Source organism: Phyllostomus hastatus, unplaced genomic scaffold, assembly GCF_019186645.2.
Source record: "Phyllostomus hastatus isolate PE091 unplaced genomic scaffold, TTU_PhHast_1.1 phas_contig_86, whole genome shotgun sequence".
Taxonomy (NCBI): domain Eukaryota; kingdom Metazoa; phylum Chordata; class Mammalia; order Chiroptera; family Phyllostomidae; genus Phyllostomus; species Phyllostomus hastatus.
Window position 1 is genome coordinate 36,551,454 of NW_025333977.1, and position 6,000 is coordinate 36,557,453.

The window sequence follows — 6,000 nt, forward strand, 5'->3', positions numbered from 1 at the left end:
TGATCCTAAATTTGACTATCTCTCCACCTCCTCCTAAATTGTATTCAAATTTCTTAGCATGACCTTCAAGTTTCTAGATTATCTTTCCGGACTTATGTACTCCCACTCTTCCCCCAACATCCTGCCATTAAACCAGCAACACTCCCAAACAGACCATGCCTTCTCACTTCTCCTGCCTTTGTCCTCACTTCCTTGTGTTTAGTCTGTCCCTTCTCCTTCCTGTCTGGCACCCACTAAGCCCTGCAAAAGAACCCTGGCAGTTAACTCCATGCAAACCCATGCATTAAGAAGAAGAGGCTTGACCAACCTGAGCATGGCTGCTGGCAGCCTAAGGCCACACCCTTGGGACCCAGGCCCCCTTTGAGTTTCTGTCTGAAAAAGCTCAAACTGTCAAAAGAATTTACTGTTTCTTCTGACCAAGACTTGATGATAGGCCCCTGACTCCCTTTCTTAGAGCATTTACTAAGGTCTTAGAATTTTAAAGCCTGCCTCTGTCCCTTTGAGCTATGTATGCATGCCTCCCCTGCAGCCCAGGAGAGTCTTTCTTAAGGACCTGAAAGCCATTCCTTTGCAATGTAATCATCTGAAAGGATGGGGCCTCTGTTGCCTGGTCTCTGTGGGATGACAGAGCCCTATCTTCATGACTGACAGACACATCTGGCTTAATCCCACTCACTGGCCAACTTCTTCCTCCATCTTTGTTAGTTTTCACTTCCCTAACCCTAGTTGAGCCCCTGTCTACACCCCCTCCTTATTACCTCATTCTCCTTTTAAAATCCCCCATCGGCCTTGCACAAATGGGAAGAGAGCTCAGCTCTTGCTCTGTCTGTAGTCACAGAATAAAATGTTTAGCCACTTTAACTAATGTCTGGCTTTGTTTACCTTTGACACTATTCACATTCCAGTGCCCAGCCTCCCTGTTACCTCCTCCAGGAAATTTTCTTCCTTGACTTCCAAGATGGCATTTGTTGCTCTTATATGTAAGCTCGTACAACTTTGAACAGATATATAGCAAGATATTTATTATATTAAACTAAAATGTACCATTCTTCTAGCTTAACTTCCACCTGTATCAAACTCTGACAAGGTTGGAAATTGTGTTTTCCTCACTTCTGTATGCACGGAGCCAGGCCTTGAATAAGTGTGTGATAGATGGAGGATGAAATGAAGGAGTGAGAGCCCCTGTGTGGGAGGGTAAGGGTTAAGATGTGCTCTCTTTCTAGAGTTGTCCCCCAAAGGAAATGGAGCCCAAGAGGTGTGGTTGAAGAGTAGGAGGGAGGCAATTACATTCCTCCAGGGGAGGGAGATTGACCAGTACAGACTTGTCTTTTCTCACCACTGAGATATTTTCCACTCTACTTTTTCCCTTCCCAAGTCTTTCTAAGTTTGTATTCAATACCTTTTCCCTTCAAGGCTGTGAAGAACCATTTTGTATTCTGTAGTGTAATGAGGGAGTGAAGGAGGACCCAAACCCCTTCAGACGCAGGTCAAAAATTTGCCGACTGAAAGGACTTCATCTTGGCCCTAACCAGATGCAAATGTGTGATGTCAAGCCAACCTAAACTATCCCATTGTTTTCAAATGTGACTAAGTATTGACTAATATTACTTCCTCTGGCACTTTTTTTTTTTTGACTCAGTAGAATGGAAAAATTCCAGGCTGTTGTTATACTTTGCTGTCTGGACAGAATGACTTCCTGAATATCATAACCACTTGAGAGAGGGGAAAAAAATGAAAGGGGAGAAAAAAGCTCCCAAGAGTTCCCTTAAGTTTAGCAAGGCTTTTTGGTCATGGACTTAATTGATTTTTCTTTTTCTTTTTTTTTGTCCTGGGTTGTTCACTAAAGTAACAAAGAACATCGACCTCCAGGTTGGGAAGGACCTTACCCAGGTTGCCTAATGAAGAGCCAACACTTCACCTGCTCATCCTGAGATTCGCTATGTCACAATGACATCCCCACCAAGCCTGGCAGGCTAGATGTAAACACTCTTTCTTAGGGAACTCTGTTTCCTCCAAAACAAGTCCTCACACCTTTGGGCTGCCAGCAGTTTCTACTGCCTCCCTGTAGACTGACTATTCCTTGCAGTTCTGCTGTCTGGGAAACAAGTGGTGTTTGCAGAGATGTCAAGAGATTCAGAGGCTGTTCCGTGTGGACTAGATCTCTAGAGACAGATTGGTAATGACTTCTCTCAGAGAGCAAATAAAGAAATGAGTGGAACCAAAGCTCTAGGAATGTCTTCAAAGAGCAGAAACAGAGAGGAAAGACACCTATCAAATGTGCCTTTGGAAGGTCAGAAGCGTCCCTTCTCCCACATCAGTGACAGGTGATAGAGAAATGAAATTGTCTAATTCAAGCCTTTTGGTACCAATATTTCCTCCACTTTTTTTCCCTCCTTCTAAACCTGGGGATATGTCAGCCCCTGCTTCACCCAAGTCCTCCCTGCTGTAGTCCTAGTTAGTTTTCACTTTTAGACTTCGTTCCGAAGAGTTAGCAGCCTCAGCTTCTCCTCTTCTCTAACCAATCGGATGACAGAGGTTTTATTGTCTCAGGCTACATTCAGACAAAACCTACTATCCTTGGACAAACAGAAGAATCTGCCTTCCCTGAGATTTTGCTTCTTTCATTGCATGATGCTAGACGAGTTCATAGGAAGGCACAGTGTTTCTCCAAACATCAAGGAAAGCCTCTTGCAACTGCAGAATTCACTTTTCTTAGGGTGTGAGTCATTTCTATAACCTGAGTTTCCACCAGTTTTAGGGTCAAAGGAAAAGCCAGCCCTCACAGGTCCTTTCAGCTCCCTGGGAATCGGGAGGAAGGCTTCATTACCTGGCAGAGATGATTGCCTTTTCCTTTTCAACTGGGAATGGTGAATCGCAGCCCAGAAACCACAGCCATCAAATGCAGAGGCTGTGCTAAATCATCACTATTTCAGTTACTAATTAGGTGTAATGTTCACAGCACTGGAGTCTGTGGGGGCAATAAAACACTTCTTCAAGCGATTAAACTTCCAAGAGAACACACTTTGATTACCACAGGAACCATTCCCTGGCAGAGGGTCTGCAAGGCAATAGCATCCCCAAGCCTTGAGTGAAGGATGAGCACCTGGAACTCTGGGTGTGCACAGGCACCCTGTCTCTTTTGGCCAGACCCCTGCTCCACCTCTGGTTCTGTCAAGACACCTTGGGGGACCACATATGTGACAAAGTTATAGAGCAAGTTCACTGGAACAACTATGAGATGACACTGGCCAAAGGCTCGAGGGCCAAGTAGAGAGAATGATTAGAAGCACAGACATTTGGAGAGAGTCATCTACTACTTCTGAGATTTTGAGTCCCCTGCTCCTCATCCCAATTTAAGGAAATGATGTTAGGGAAAGGCACTGTGGTGGCGAGGAAATCCGAGGTTCGGTGCTAAGTACGGGCACATAAATTAACTCATAGCAAAGATGCAGGCATTTGCTTCAGATCATTTTCAGAAATCTTCACTTAATGTGTTTTTTTAAAAAATAACTACACATGAACTGCATGCTTATTGTAGAAAAAGTAGAAAATACAAACAAGCAAAAGAAAAAGTTTAGTATCTAGAGAGGAATTTCTCAACCTCAGCACTACTGATATTTTGAGCTGGAAAATCTTTTGTTGTGAAGACGGTCCTGTGCATTGTAGAATGTTTAGCGTCACCTTTGGCCTCTACACACCAGATACCATTAGCACACTGTCCCTGCATCTGGAGCAACAAAAAGTGTGACTACACACTGCCACGTGCCCCAGTGAGAACTGCTGCTCTAGAGGTTACCAGTGATACCATTTTCCAGCCCTTATTCCTACATACATACAAGTAAATACATATTTTTAAATGAGTTGTAGTTTACTGTTTTTTTTATTTTCCTTTTTTGCTTAACCATAGATCCCGAACATTTTCCTATGTGCTACCTATTATATGTCACCTTAACCTCTCCATTGTGCTCCAAAGCATAGTTGTACCATGGCTTATTTCATCTTCAATTTGGTGACACAGAGATTATTTCCAAGCACAGACAGCATGTTCAAACAAAATGATTGTGCCTCTTTTGCCTTCTAAATGGAAAGAGGTTGGCATAATGCATACATGTGAAAATGAGTCCTCATGCTGCCTCCTTTCACTTATGGGGAGGGACTGTTGGGGCAGCAAGAGAAGAAGAGAAATCTTAGGATGCTTCTGGGCTGTTCATGGGGAAAATACCAAGTGGAATCTGTTCTTGTGTCTCTGGTTAGGATGACACAGGAATTGAGGGGTAGTGCGTCAGATGAATTTGAAAAATATAAGGAAAAGGAAATAGCTTACGGGTGCCTAGCCAAGGAGGCCAAGAATGAGGGATCCTGAAAAACAAAGAAGAGAGTAGATGGAAAGAGGCTTAGAGTGGGGGGGGGGGGGGGGCGGGAATTGGTTGAGAGAAGTAGTTGTCTGCCAAATGTCAAACCATTTACTGTTAAATCCTTAACAAAATTCTACCACAATCTCTGCCTGTGGCCAAGGCACTGGGGGAGTAAAGGACTGTTTTATGCAGAGTGGTTCATTGCAGAAAAGGGACAGCAGGGCAGGTGCAAAACACAAAGTGAAGATGGAGAACGAAACAGATTTGGGAGGCAGAAGCAATTAGGTCAAAGAAAGACCACCAGAGATACTGGGGTTGGGGCCACAGGGTTACCTTGCACATGAGATGAGCACCTGAGCCAATCTTGTTGAAATATTATAGGCTAAAAGGATCTCAGCAGGCTAAAGGATCTAAGACAAATCCAGTCATCAGAGACTTAAATTACACTTTTTTTTTTTTACTCTCGCAAACACCACTACATAGACTATCATTGTGGTTTAACATTTGCAAACATTGTTTAATTTTTCTTAAGGCTAAATGTTAGAAATGGAATTGCTGTGTCCAAGAGAATGCACATTCTTTTTCTTTTTTTTAAGATTTTATTTGTTTATTTTCAGAGAGGGGAGGGAAAGAGAAAGAGAGGGAAAGAAACATCAATGTGTGGTTGCCTCTTAAGCACCCCCTACTGGTGGCCTGGCACACCACCCAGCCATGTGCCCCAACAGGGAACCAAACCAGCAACACTTTGGTTCCCAGACTGGCACTCAATCCACTTAGCCACACCAGTCAGGGCAAGAATGCATGTTCTTAAGGTTTCTGATACATATTGTCAAACAGCTCTGACAAGGTTTTAATAATAATTTGTGATTTTACCATACCACCCAACAGAATATGACAGGTCCCATTTCTCCATTATTTCACCAATATTGCTTTATGTCCTTTCCATTTTATGGGAGAGATTAATGAGATTTGCCAGTGTTCACAGAATAATAAAGCTAAAACTAGAACCCACAGCTTTCTGGCTCCAAGTCCTAAGCTCTTCTCTATCCACCATGATTCCTCCTTCATCAGAACTGGGGGTATTTAACCTTTAGAAGATGCAGCCAACATGAAACCTGATCCTTTAACTCTTCTTGCTTTTAAGTTAAAATCCAAATTCTTTCAGTGACTTGGAAAGCCCTTCATAATCTACTCTCTACTCACCTCTCCATCCTTTCCCTATCCTGAGTTTTCAGCTCTCACCATATAAAATTTCTTTGCATCCTCAAGGACCCTTTGTGGTCTCTCTCTCTCTCTTTCTTCTCAAGACCTTTGCACCTGCTCTTTCCTCTGTCCCACCCACCTTTGCCTGGGTAACTTTTTCTCAACCTTCACTTTAAACTTAAACTTCAACTCTTTTGTGACTTTTAAATGCTGTGTTATATACTCCTATCATTCCCATGTGCTCTTACAACACTTTTTATTTCCTGTGATAGTGCTTATTAACTGTGTTATAACTTTTCATCTAATTGTTTAACTTCCCCACATTAGTCTTTAAGCTACATAGGACTAGACCCATGTCTATAAAACTGGAGGTCAGTTCTTGCTAAAGAGCACATTCCTCATTAGACTGGACAGGTACACTCTACGTCACCAGAATGCCAAC